The sequence below is a fragment of the Arvicanthis niloticus genome, chromosome 23 (genome assembly GCF_011762505.2).
Source record: "Arvicanthis niloticus isolate mArvNil1 chromosome 23, mArvNil1.pat.X, whole genome shotgun sequence".
Taxonomy (NCBI): Eukaryota; Metazoa; Chordata; class Mammalia; order Rodentia; family Muridae; genus Arvicanthis; species Arvicanthis niloticus.
In genome coordinates this window covers 22,737,546-22,752,588 of record NC_133430.1, presented here as the reverse complement: position 1 = coordinate 22,752,588, position 15,043 = coordinate 22,737,546, and positions in this window count along the sequence as shown.

Genomic DNA, 15,043 nt, shown 5'->3' with positions numbered 1-15,043 from the left:
TATGGGTTCCATCTTGTAGAATGATCATTAAGTCAAATAAGACACTCATTGGTTACTGTCACAGCTTTGTGGTATCCTATCATATTTTGAAGGCAGGACATTTTTGTAGATCAAGGGATTTGTGGATGGGATGGTGTATATATTTTACTTTGATTCCCTGCATATTATTATTCATGAACCTTAATCATCATATAATATTTTATTATTCTAATTATAGTGTATATAAACTATATATATAGTATATATAAACTATTATATTTTATTATCAAAGAAATAAAGGTAAAGAAAATCTGCATATGTTCTATTCCTTTAAAATATTTTTAAGAATTATTTCTTTTATTTTATTTGTCAAGTTTTTGCTTACATGCAATTTTCTGGACTACATGTGTGCAGGCCAGAAGATGATGACTGATGTCCTGGAACTGGAATTACTGAAAGTTATGAGACATCATATGAAAAAATGAGAATTAAACTTGGTTATTATATAAGAGCAATGAGTCCTCTTAGTTGCTAAACCATCTCTCCAACTACAGATTTTTCATTTTTAAAAAAATATATATTTTATTATCAAGCGAACAAACAGAAATTAAAGGATATAGTTTGTTGGCTACACTTTAGTTAACTGCACTCTAATCCTTTCTAAGCAACTTAAAAGAGTTGACAGAATAATCACTACTGCTTCAGAAAGTATTTTATTTTGGGAGTTATTATGACATGAGGATGGTAGGAGGATTACATTAACCTAAGATGAAAGATTTTCCTAAAACTAAAGCAAGTTGTACACATGTTGGCAGAATATATTTCCTCTAGTTAAACTTTATGATACTTTCCTAAAGGGGAACACAGAAGCTTTTACACACAGTTTCTTTTCCACCAGGTATGCCATTCTTGTAAATTTCTCTTGCCCAAATTTTATTCAGTTTGAAAGGTCACTACCTTTGGGAATAATTTTCTGTAAACATCTCATTCTTCTTCAGGATTTGGAAAATATCCGTATGATGAACAGAGTTTATAATATATAAAACATAATTTATATTAATACATAAATAATATATACTATATATCTCACACATATATTTTGTGTGAATGTATGTGTATTTTGTGGCATGTATATATGTGTGTGAATGTGTGTGTGTGTGTGCAATTCAAGATTTTGAGACTATGGCTGAATGGGGGAGGAGGATAGGAACTTTATATTTGGCATCTAGACACTCATCTCTTTTTGGGTCTAAGCTATTTGCCTTCCAGAACTCCATATTACTTCCTTAAAATTATATGCTTCTTCTCTTGCATCACTCCTCTCAGACTTTACCCTCCAGCATCAGCTTCTGCAAATCTTTTCTTATTCCAGGCAAGACTCAGCTCACCACATTCAATCTTGTGTGTGTGTTTGTGTGTGTGTGTGTGTGTGTGTGTGTGTGTGTAGTTGTTAACGTGTGAGTTCATGCAAAAGTTCTTCATGTAGGAGGGCTTTAGCCTTCTATACAGGATACCGATGTGCTCTTCAGCTTCATAGTTCTTCTACTGTACTTTTCTGTCTCATCCCAAATTCCTCTTCTCAGTTTTTCCTGTAGAATCTGCATTATTTTTCAGCATTGTATTGTTCACAGCAGCCTGTCTTTTTTTCATTGTTGTTACTAGGGAAACTTATTTCCATTGGATTCAACCACCTAAAAAGAGCCTTCAATATAAAGAAATGTAAGTTCTCTCCTAGTTTAAAGTCGATTGCTGTAATAAAGTATCATGACCAAAAGCAACTGCGGAGGAAACAATTTTATTTAATCTCATAGTTACAGTCCTTTCACAGTTACATAAAATGGACATCATAAATTGGTAATTCAGAAGAGGAACCTCAATCCAGGAATTAAAGCAGTATTGAAAGAATGCTACTTATTGGCTTGTTCTTTGTGGTTTTCTCAGCCTGCTTTCTTATGAAATTTAGCACCGTTTGCCTCGTATAGGCACCATCCACCCTCATTAATAATTAATCAAGAAAACATTCATCAGATTTATCTACAAGTAAGGCTGAAGAAAATGTTTTATCAATTGAGGAGCCTTCTTCCCAGAAAACTCTCATCTGTGCCAACATAGCAAAATCCTAACAAGTATATCCTGTTCTAAGAAGTGGTTCTTTCTGGCTACATGAGAACTCATGCCACAGTTACATAAATACCCAAATTGTTAAGAGATCAGATGACAGAACAAACGATCAGCACTACTAGAAACAATTCATCTGGAGAAGATGGCAAATCCCCAATAATGATTTATCGACTATTCTCAATAAAAATAAATGCATTAATAATTTGAATAAAGAAATTGCAGTCTCTACATAATCAAGGCACATTTCTGTATCCACTATCCTAACACAGTTCCATTTTTACATGACTGATGTCTTTTATAAACACTAAATGTGACTGAAGAATTAGAAATCTTTATTAGTGGTGAGACTAAACAGATTTTAGCATATTTTTAAGTGTTTATAGATGAAATTATCTGTTAATAACCTTGAGCCCTCTGATAATTCACTAAGTTCTACTGTTGCCATCATTAGTTTTCATTTATTTATTTTTTTATATTAAGGATTAAAGAATAGCATCCCACTGTCCTAAACATTGTCAAGTATATGCATCTTGCTTTGAATTGTTTGCAATGCATAATAACTCAACCTCAAATGAGTGGCACATTATGGGGAATGATTAGCTCACATATTTTCACAGGCATGGGTTCTTGAATCTTGTTGGACTGTTATGATTCCCATGGCTCCAAGGAGACACGAGCTCGAGAATCTCAATTGAGTTCACTCCATGAGCAGCACTGGGCAGGCTCTATGGGGTCCGCCTGGCAGGGGGAATTCTCAGTCAGTCTGAAGTTCCATGAGGGTGCAGAGGTCTTGGATTGGGGATCCCTGGGCAAGAAGATGGCCGGGGACTGACTTGCCTCAAGCCCTTGGGCTCTCAGACTCTGCTGAGAGGCCACAGAATGACCAAGATTGGGGGTGTGTGTGTGAGACCAGCCAGCCCACAGCAGAGAGTAGCAAAAGGAGAGAGTAAAGAAAGAGGCCCCAGCAGTGACTTGGTGGCCCAGTTAACTTGCTTGAAGAGGTGGTCCAAGTGGCTGGAAAGCCAAGATGGCAGCAAGGCAGCCAGCCCCAATGACACAAGAAAGTCCAGGGTTCCAAGGATTTGTTTTCATGGCGGATGGTAGATGGATCTGGATGAACCCCCTGAAACTCAGGGCAGACCTGAGTTAAATAGGAAGGGAGAAGGGGGACGGGTATGAGGAAGAGTGCCTAACTGGCTATGCCCTCTGGCCTTCAGGCATCTCATTAGCATGTACATCTCTTGAGGTTGAGGCCTGTAGTCACCTATTTCCTCTACCTATGCCCATCTACCTATGCCCTCTACCTATGCTCTTTGGGAGGGGCTGTGTTGTCTTATGTAACTGAAAGGGGCAGGTTAATGGAGATCTTCACCACGTGTCAGGAGTCTGGATTCTAGAAGTGCAGTGAAATAGATGCCCATCCCTCACAAGCAATGGACACCTGTTGGGTCTCCGGGCTACTTCCAGCCAGTGCTTCTACCAAAACTCAAGTCATCCTATCATGGTCCCACAGCACATCATAAAAATGAGAACTAACTGTGGCATTGTCCGTTGCATTGATGTTATATGAGTTCTAGCACAGAGGTGAATTAGTTCACTAAAAACAGGACAGACAATACACAAGTCAGAAGTAAATGGAAGAACAAGACAGAATAACCCTGGCTTAAAACCTCAAAGGTTGCTTTTCAATAGTACCAATATATTTATTTATAAATCATTTTTATAGAGACCCATAAGTTAAAAATTACATAAAATACAAGTCTATTTTGTTGAAACATTGTACCCAGAGGCTTTAATAATATTACTTATATATTAACTCTATTTTTTTTACCAACATGTTCAATTAACTTCTAGGTACATGTGGAAAGACTTCCATTATTGAGATATCTGAATAGTCTCATGCTTAGAGACTGTGGATGACATTTGAACTCAGAAATATTGCAATTTAAATATGTATAATATATTGATATAGAATATATATTACACATGTATATTATATAATATATATTTATATATGTATGTATGTGTAAATGTAAATATATGTAAATATGTATATATGTAAAACAAAATGGTGAATTTTGTTAGGACTGGACTACTATCTGTAAAGTCAAGGGTTAGAGAAAAGGTAAGAAAGTGAAACCCTGAAGTGATACAAAGGACAAAGCATGATCCACCTGTGGGAGAACAGCAAGAACCAGGAATGACCTCCAATTGATGCTTAACTACCACATCATGGTCATGAGTTCTTCATCTATAACTTTGTGGAAAAAGTTTTCTTAAGTGGCTTAAGTTGTGGTATCATGTTATGTCATCTCAAATAAAATAGATTAGAATGGATACATAAACACATGCAAGTAGTACCTTAAAAGAGCAAATAATTAAAATCCCAGTAGTAAAAATGTTAGAGAGTACAGCATTGCCTAAAATCAAAAGGGTTAACCAAAGCATCTTTAGTATTAAAGTATATAAATTGTCATCGGAAACACTGATGTTGCCCAACAGTAATGAAATAAATTATATGCTAAAATTTTATAATTAATACGGTAGATTACATATTCAGAAGATAGAAAATGTTCATGTTTATCCTTAGAAGGATTCTGAAGACCTTGAGAGGACAAGGAGCTTGAGGGTTTCCTGAGTAATTCTCTGCAGATTGACTCAAGTAATAATTCAGTCCCTTGAATTAAAAATGAACTTAAAAGATCATACATTAAAAATGATTAATAGGTGTTCAGGCCTTCTGCAGAGCATAGCCCCATTCAGGTCTGGTGCTAATAGTCTGTAAGAGGGAGCAGGCAGCATATTAATGACATTTTTTGATAAGACAAAATTGAGAGATGCTGGATCATAAGTTAGATCTGAAAATTATCTGTTATAGAAGTGGCTATGAGACAGTTAGTGGCATGAGGAAAATCACAAAATGGTATCCAGGAAGACTCAGTTCAATGTGCTGTGTCATGAGATCATTTATTAACAATGAGAACATTCACGGAAATAATAAATGAACTACATTTGAATGTAAGAGTCAAAATATTATTTGTATGACATCACAGAAGAAATGATCTGTATGGCACACAGAAAGAAATATAATAATTAGTATCATATAAGAAGTAAAATATTTAGAGGATTTTTGAAGTGTTGTTGTTGTTGTCTTTTTAAGATCCAAATATTGAATCTTAGAGATTTAAGAGACTTTTTAAATTATAGTCAGATTCCCATAACTGATTAGTGACATATCACAAAATGAAGATACAAATGCTGTTTTAAGATTATAGAATGAGTTTCGGAAAGAATGGCAGCATCATTCATTTATATCAATTAAAACCTTGCAACGCTACTGTCGAACATATGCCTTACTCTAATGATGGTTTTAGGTAATTATAAAGTTTCTTGAGTAATAGGTGTGTTGCAGCCCTAGCTACCCGACATTTGGGGGCCAAAATGTCTCTGACCACTCTGTCAATGTTGGAACCCGAACTGCCAAAAGCCTTGGGGGCTAAATTGTTAGAGCCCACACTGCCCCAAGCTGCTCCAGTCCTTGGGTCAGGGTTCAGCAAGAGAGAGAGTGAGGATGGACTCGAGGAATGAAGACCAGACAGAGTGTGATTCAAACCCATTTATTCTTCAGTCTCTCTTCCTAGTTAAAGTCCCAAGTCTGGAGTTCCTAGTTCCTAGTTCCTAGTTCCTAGTTCCTAGTTCCTAGTTCCTAGTTCCTAGTGCCTGTTACTAATCTCTTTCCCAGTTCCAAGTTCTTTCTCCAAGTGCTAAGTGCCTAATGTCTAATTTCAAGTTCTTCCTCCAAGTGCCAAGTGCCTAATACCTAATAATCTCTTTTGTCTCAATGTCTACTACCAAGTGCCTAATACTTAATAATAATTTCTTCTGTCTGCCTCTCACCTTTTATATGTCTCACTTCTAAGCCACACCTTTAAGTCACACCTCTAAGTCATGCCCTTAGGTCTTGTCTCTAAATCTGATCTCTGAGTCACGCCCTTAAGTCACACACCTTTAAGTCTCACACACCCAAGGGAAAATCCTGGGTATCTAAAACAAGATGTTATAAGAATATGCTCAGCTGTTGTAGGCTATTGTAATCAAGTCTCTTGTTAGGGTATATGGCTCAAGATGGCTGCAAGGATGACAGCCGCCTTCTGTCGGCTCCCCACATAGATGTGTGAATTTTTTTAACTCAATGAAATTTACAAATCTTTGTCTTTCCTGCTCTACACATACATTTTAATAAACATGAAATGACTCATATATAATCATACAGTTTTCTATTTGTAGTGGTACCACAGATGAACATGGCTATTTCTATGCTTATAGGTATCAAAGTAGATATTGCTCAATTGCATATAAACCAAGAATATGTGTATCTAGGATTCAGATTAATAATGAGTACTGTTCATTGTTTTCTATACGTGCTATCAATGTAAAGAGGACAGCTTGGTAAAGGATTAAGTAGTGACAGGACATTAAAGTTGAGAGACTGTAAAACTGATAACTTTAATCAAAGGAAATATAGTTCTGAGGTAAAGAAAATCTCAAAGGAAAGTCATGAGTAATAAGGGATATCCCATACCACTTCAGAACCATCTCCATCAATGTCTCTCTATTTAAAAAGTCGTAAAATATATAAGACATATTTAAAGTATGTGGCTTTCTACCAGGACTTCTATCAACATAATTATATGACTTCCATTGTGACACTCTTCAATACTCAGGCATGAATGTTCAGAAGCCCAAATTCCAAACAATCTAACACTGCACACAAAAAAGAGACTGGCATTCAATTATCATTTTCTTAATCATTATTTCTCAAAGAGTATGCCACTCAGACAGGTATTTCATATGTTCCATTAGGTCAAGAAACAAGGCATCTTTAGGGGTGGCCCATCTTCCTGAATAGACCCTAACTATGTTTCCTGAGCAAAGCTTTTACAAATTTTCTTTATGAAATTAGCCAAGATTTGCTTTTCTGGAATCCAGGTTAAGTAAGAAAACTTAGTACAACTTAAACTCCCCCTTTCATCAGTCTTATCTCAGTAGCTTGCTTTCCCTTTCTTCTGGCCAAGTTAATATAAATTTATCCTTGCCTTTTATTTCAAGAACACATTTCATCGTGTCATCAAATTTTGTGGCCACTACCTTAATATATTTATAATTAACCTACCCCTCCACTACTATGCCTCTAATGTTAAAAACATTTTTTTCTAATATACATCCAAGAAATATGCTCTAACTGGTTTCATTGTTTCTATTACTGACACAAGTAATATACTTTTAATGTATAATTCTTGGTGATTAATGTTAAAACTTCAGTAATCTTTTCCATTCCTTTACACAAAAGTCTTCAAGGTGTTCTACCTTAAGTTTAACAGAAGTCAAAGTCTAATTGGCATCCCATTTTCATGACTCTTACCTTTCTTTTAAGCTGTTTATTTCTTGTATAACTTCAGTTCGACATTCTTGGCTACTTTCTTGTTTTCTGAAGCATCTGAGCACATATCTCCCTGGTAACTTTGTTGAATCCTCTGCATGAAATCCTTTCTCAGCTGCTGTCTTGATTTCTGCTATGGTTTCTACCCACATGACTTCTGTGTTGCAGTTGAGATGTCCTCGCATTTCTATGGGACCTAGCATCTTCTTTATAGTTATCTTCTCTATAATATAGAATCTTAGTGATAGTGACCATAATAATCCATATCTGAATGTGGGTTTATGATTAGTGATAATCTGACTCACATATACTTTTCCTCTTCTTAATGGATAGTGGTTTATTTTTCCTCAATTTCTTGAATCTAGACTGAAGATTTTTTTAACAGAGAATAAGAATTTTACCCTTACGATTTGGCCAATAGAATGTAAAAATGATCTTTTGTTAACTCAGTAACTAGGTGTCAAGAGCCTTCATAGGCTGTTTTCTGTTTTTCTTTGTTCTCAAAGACCAATATATTAGACAAGAAAAGTTAAATTGAATAAAAAAACATGCAATGAGATAACCCTAATGCATCTCTTGAATTACACTAGATGATAATTGTCTACAATAGTATCCTCATGGAAGATCAGAGAATCTCACAGATATTCACTTACATTGCTAACCAACAGCAAATGAAATACATTAATTACATTAAATGTTGTTTTTATATAACTTTTCTATATAATTCCAAATTATTTTTCATTCATCTGATAAACAGAATAAATTTTTTCCAAAGTGTGGAATTTCACTTGTATTAGATTATTAATTAGGAAGATTAAACCTTCCCCTATGGAGGGAAGGACATTAAGACCAAGATGTTTACTGGGAGATGAAACCACAGAATTTTTGTTAGTGAGATGACTTATTCTTTCTTCAAGGGAAGTTTCTTAAACTCAAGGAGTATCTTAGAGTTTCTATGGCTGTAACAAAACACCAAGACCAAAAGCAACTTGGGGAGAAAAGGTTTACTTCACCTTACAGCTGGAAGTTATTATCTAGGGGAAGCCAGTTCAGAAACTCAAGGCATGAATCTGGAAGCAGTAAGTGATGCAGAGACTATGAGACAGCCTATTTACTGGTTTGCTTCCCATGGCTTACTCAGGCTGATTTCTTATACAACTCAGTACACTGGTTCAAGTGTGGTGCCACTCACAATTAGCTGGGCCCTCAAAAAGCAAACACTAATTACAAAAATGCACCACATATTTGTCTACATCCCAATCCAGTGGGTTTTTTTTTTTTTTTCTCAGTTGAGGTTCTCTTTTCAAATGAATTTAGCCAGGATCAATTTGACACTGATACTAACCATCACAGGAAATAAAGAACTCAAATGGTTCAGGAGGTCCCTGAAACTGATCAGATTCACTAGGGTCCCTACTCCACAACAGTATATAAGCCATAATATGTGTTGAAAGAAACATTATACAAGAGGTCTAGAAGACTCTTATATAAGCTGAGATATCGAGAAGAGGCTCAGGTCAGAGCAGCTGCTTGAAAAGGAACAAGACCAACCAAACCCTGTGGTAGAAATGTATAAAGCAACAGAGCTGCCTAGACAAAGCAGAGAACAGCTCACTTGCCTGAAAGAGTATCAGACAAAACAAACTACCTACAAAGGACCCGCTCAAAACTATTGTCTTCCCAGGTAAGTTGTGTGCTGAGTTGCAGGCTTTTAGTTTTCATGAGCTGTAACTGATGCTGTGGTAGGCTTTGATGATACAGCTGTTCTTGAATTATTTCTGCTCCTGTAAGTAACCCCAGTAAGACTTGCTGGTTCTCCACATTGAAGTCTACTGGTACTCATTATTTGGCTTATAGTCAGTGGACATTTGTTTAAATCTTGTGAGAATGGTGTGATGTAACAACACTTAGTTCATCAGAACCTTAAATTTTCCTTGTACATGGCATTTGTATTCTACACTAATTTAATTAAAAGTTGTTAGTATGCAATTCAAATATAAGTGAAGAAAAAATACATAGATAAGCTAGAATGAATTGTAATATACAAAGTTTCTTCTGATTCTTATTTATTAGGAAGCATATTGGATCTTAAGTTTGCAAACCAGTGAAATGCGGAAAGCTTCAGGAGACCTTGCCTTACATTTGACCAAAACCTCTGCTTTTAAAGTATTTCCATTATGATTGTTTTTCATTTATCAAATATTTAGTTTATGAGTCCATACTGGGCATTATATTTTCTATCTTAAAAGCACTGTGTTTGCCTGTGTTTGAAAAGCTTGGTCTCTAACTTTTTACTAGTAAGTGTAGAGAAAGCTTAATATTGTAGTTCCCAATACTCTCCTCCATTCATGGTGGAAAATAGAAAAGTTTTGCTCTTCTGAGTTGTTTTGATTCACAAGCTGCCTTGACATAACCCCTAATGTAGTAGGAGCAATTGGTCTTTGACTGAGCTTATTTTCAATTGGCATGACAGAATACCATCACTGAAGCAATTAACCAAAGAAAAAAATTATTGAGGCCTTATATTTTCAAAGGGTGACTCTATGAACCTCATGGCTAGATCCCTGGAAGGAGATAGGCAGGCATAATACTGTGTAGTTGCAAAATCCACATCTCAATCCAAAAGTTAAAGGCAGAGAAAGCTAACTCGAAGTGGTATGAGCTTTTGAAATTTCAGAGCTAGTTACATACCTCCTTCAAAGAGGCCATACCTCCCAATCCTTCTCAAAATGGTTAAACTAACAACAAAGTATTCAGGCACACGAAATTATAGAGGCCATTGTCATTCAAACTACTACACAAATAATGCTTTCAGTTTAATAATTTAAGGATGTTTTATTGATAAGAAACTAACATATTTTCTAATTTTACTAGATACTAAATATTTTTTAAAGATTAAATTTATCATCCAATTAACTGTACATTTTTAGGTTTTCATCAGAATGAGATGTTTTTCATTCCACCAATTTATAATCTTTTGGATAAAATAGAAAGGAAATGTAAGTTCTGGTTATATTTCCAAAGATTAAAAATAAGAATACCTACCACCTGAGCAAATAAAGTCATTGATTCCAACTAAAAATTAGACTTTATAAATCCCTTACCAAAATATCATTAATATGGTCTTTTTCCAGAAACATTCAAATATGTATACAATACACATCTTTCTAGATAAGATACTATGTAGACACATTGTGTGTACTATTCAGAAAATTGTTCAGTATTTATCTATAGATTTTTTTCTTGCAAAATCCCGAAGTGCATACTTCTGGCCAGTAAAATCTTATTCAATTGATTTGATTATTTTAGAGCTACTAAACAACATGTTTAATAAATTGTGCTTGGTTTACACAAGGCACATTAAAACTATACCCAACATAATTGAAAGTATGATGGTGATTTTTGAAGAGCAAAGTAAAAGGGAGGATGTTTCTATTAGTACCTTGTTACTTTCATAATTTTAATTCCATTTATATTTAGCACAGAAATTTAATCTTACAGGTATATTCCCTGTAGAAATTCAGTCTTTTTTCATTTATCTATTATAGAAGCTCAGAGATGAGTCTAAGCCCTTAGACCACCTAAATTATTCCTTCATTTCTCCTGATAGATTTTTGTCAAATAATACAGTTTCAATTAGTAGCAAAGAACAATTCACTTCAAATGGAATGCTTCCCCAGGGTGAAAGACATGCATACCATGTTTGTATTGTACAGTCTGGCAGAAAACAAAAATTTCCAAACTGGGAAATCAGTGAAGGCTTCTAGGAAGGGACAAAAATAAAAATAGGGACAATGAAAAAATACTTAAGTTGTCTAAATGAAGGCTAAATTCTGAGAAAAAGAAAACTAGCATAAGAAATACATTATCAGTAATCTTTTACAGGAAGAACAGAAAAGCTAGTAAATACTAAAATTAATTTCAATTTTATCAAAAAGATTTTTTTTATACAAAAGGATTTATTTTTCCTCTGATGCATCTGTTCTTTGTAAAATGCATAGAAGAAGGAAATAACGATTCATAATTGGGGAAATTATAATAACAACCCTGATATATTCTTAGAAATAGGTGTATTCATATCAACTTTGTGTTTGTATATTTGTTTTTAGCAACAAATGAGAACTCAAGGGAAAATCTATATTTGGTATTGTTAGTAAATCCTGCTAATGAATTCTTCTGTAACTATTTTGCTATATCCCAAGTGAGAGAGGCATATTTTTATTTTAATGGTAGAAATAGCTGGTAGAATCCAACACATTGTTTTGTGTGCATTTACCCTCTGTGGGATACTGTATCAATTAACTTTATGTAACTAGTGACTTGTAATTAACCAAAGAACAGCCATTAAAAGATTGGTGCAAAACTAGGTCTCCATCACAACAGATTTCATGACTCAGGATTGCATACGTTGTTGTGGTTTCCTGGAGAACTGAAAGACAAGTAATGAAAGACAGGTAAATCTCAGATTTATGACAATTCTTCTGAAAATATTCTGAGTTTCCTGTAAGTGTGAAGGAGAATTAACGTGATAATTTAAAATGAGAAGGAAAGTGAGGTTTCTCTGGGTCTACTGTATTTAATCTCTCTACCATCAGTCTGTTTTTCTGTCTATCATTTATCTGTATGTATGTATATATATACATATATATATAATCTAGCTATCATCTGTCATCTATTATCATTTTATCTATGTCAAATCTAACCTAATATAAGCTATCTATTTATTTATCAACTACCTAGCTAAAATTGATCAATCTGTCTTTGCTGTCTTTGCTTATAAATAAAATATGCCATATATATATATATATATATATATGTGTGTGTGTGTGTGTGTGTGTGTGCCAAATATGACATTTATTAAAATAATACTACATTCCAACTCTAAGTATCAAGCGGTTTCAAATGGTTAAAATTGTTGACATTAAAATGAAGTTCATATAATAATATTAGTAGAAATTTGAATTTATTTGAAAATAAAAACCAAATAAACCAAAACAGAAACATTGGATTATTTTCTCCTTGCTGGACATCTGAAAGATGTTACACTCTGTCTTCTCTATTATCAAAACAAAATTTTACAGTTATAAAACACAGAACATCTTTAAAAATTTTTACTGAAGTTTGAAAATTACAATTGCCTCATTTTCTTTTTCTCTTATGTCCTTCACACTTCTCTCACATAGTCATTTGCTACTTCGCAAAAACCATGCTTTCCTTTTTCTTCAATTGTTAGTTTATACACACACACAACACATATACACACATAAACACACATACACACATATGCACACTCCACCTGCTCACACACATGCCTTAATATATAAACTCAAAGGAACCTGCTCAGTCCCAGTCATGATATATATATATATATATATATATATATATATATATATATATATATATAATATGTGATTATATATTATATATATATAATATGTAACATTTATATATATATATATATATATATATATATATATATATATAAAATATGTGATTGCAAGAATGCAGTCAGTATTATTAAGCAAATGAAAGGGTATTTAAATTTTAAATTCTCACTGTAAAGAGGAAAACTAAAATGATAGTTTCTAGTGGATATAAGAGTTATCTTACCAACAATGATAATTATAAGGAATTTGTATACAAGGTTTGTTTTTTCTTATCATCTGCTTGCCTTCTCTTAGTGTTCCTACAAAGCAGACATTATTATAATTGCCCTTGTTTTACATGTAAATCACAGGATGGTTGTATAATACCTTAAGACTATGTATTAGTCAGTACTAGGACCATAATTCTAAATCTCAATAGTGTAGTTTATGTACTTATGCAAGAAACTCTAGACTATTACCATTTATTTATTATTTTTTTCTATTAAGCAATATGTATCAATCCATATATCCAAGGTTTGATATGTATGGATCAAATTTGAAAACTCAGTGTTTGACCATAGGCCCAGACAAAAACAAGAAATTGCTCTGGTATCAGGTACCAGATCTGTAAATTGGGAGTGCCTGCCAGTAAAAGGCGATGAAGGATTTTGTGACTCAAGTCTTTGAGGAAAATATAATGGGGTGAATTCAAGACTGACTATGATTTATGGGAGGTGGGCAGTGTGTTTCAGATAACTGAACTCCTTGGATAGTATATAAATGAGAAAATAGAATAAAACTTAGGAAGGGTAAACAAGAATGATACTAATGAGCACACCAAACTGGACAGAGAAAAGCCCAAGAAGCTATAATGGTTCAAAAAAAAAAAAAATCATCCTTGAAAATCACAATGTGAAGTTCCTGGGGCTTCTCCCTACTTCAGTTTAGTCCACACAAATCTGTCTTTGGAATTTTTGCTTTGAGTAATTCTGCTTAATTTTTTTTACATGTCTTGTGACAGAACTCTTTCCTTCATGAATAAAATAATATAGAGGTGGCTAAAACAGACTTTTTCAGAAACAAAGAGTTGTTTACACCCACTATGGCTTAGTTCTTAGATCCAGAGTCAAAATCAAGCACCATGACTTCTACAAAACAGCAGGCAACAGGGTGCACTGGACAGTGCTGGGTAATGATAAAAGATTGTCTGGATTATTTTCATTGGTCACTTTTAATATTCGTCTGTTAGCCTGACTGAAAATTAGACTGCAGTCTATTGGCATTGAACTTTATTCTCTCTCAGGCACTTTGAACAAAGAAATTTCCAGTTTTTAAAAGTATTCATTTTACTTATTTATCTGAGTAATGTGCCACTCTCTTCTCCTAGGCAGATGGCACAGTTGACAACCATTAGCCCCACTCAAGGATGCAGGGACGATGATGCCAGTAGTGACAATGAGCAGGTGCAGCTATTTCCATTCACCTGCATCAGACTAAGGTCTCCTGAGAATGTGATTTGTTGAAACAGCTCTTATCCCATTTTGGCTACGAGGGGATTTAGCACTAGCTGTAGAACCCAGAGCCTCTAGTTTAAGACAAGTGGCCTAGAAGAGAGATAAACACATGCTCCTGAGATGTGCTCGGTAATTAGCTCTCAACAGCGTAAATCGTTCATCTCCAAATAATGAATTTTAATTTTATTTCCAAAACCTTTCAAGGGGAAGGTGTCAGAGTTTAACACTAGCTACTAGATTTAACATAAACGGCTATTTGCCAATTAGTGTTTGTTTGCCAATCGTTTGTGTTCTAATATGTTGAAAATGAATTATGTGGCTCAAGGTGAAATGAAATCTATAATCCTCTGTATAATGTTGAAATACTAAATCATGTTAATGAAGTGAGCATCAAACTGGAGCAGACTGCCGATTTATACATAAATAGCAGGTGTGTGCCTCAACCAGAATCTGGATTTGGACTAATAAAAATATGGCTTGTGTGGTTATGACGAAAACATGGATTTCTAGGAGTTCAGGAGTGAATATCAGAATGAAAGTGAAAAAGTTTTTTTTTATGACCTAGAACAGCATTAACATGATCAGTCAATCTAGCAGAAGGAAGTGGGACAAGGAATGACTGA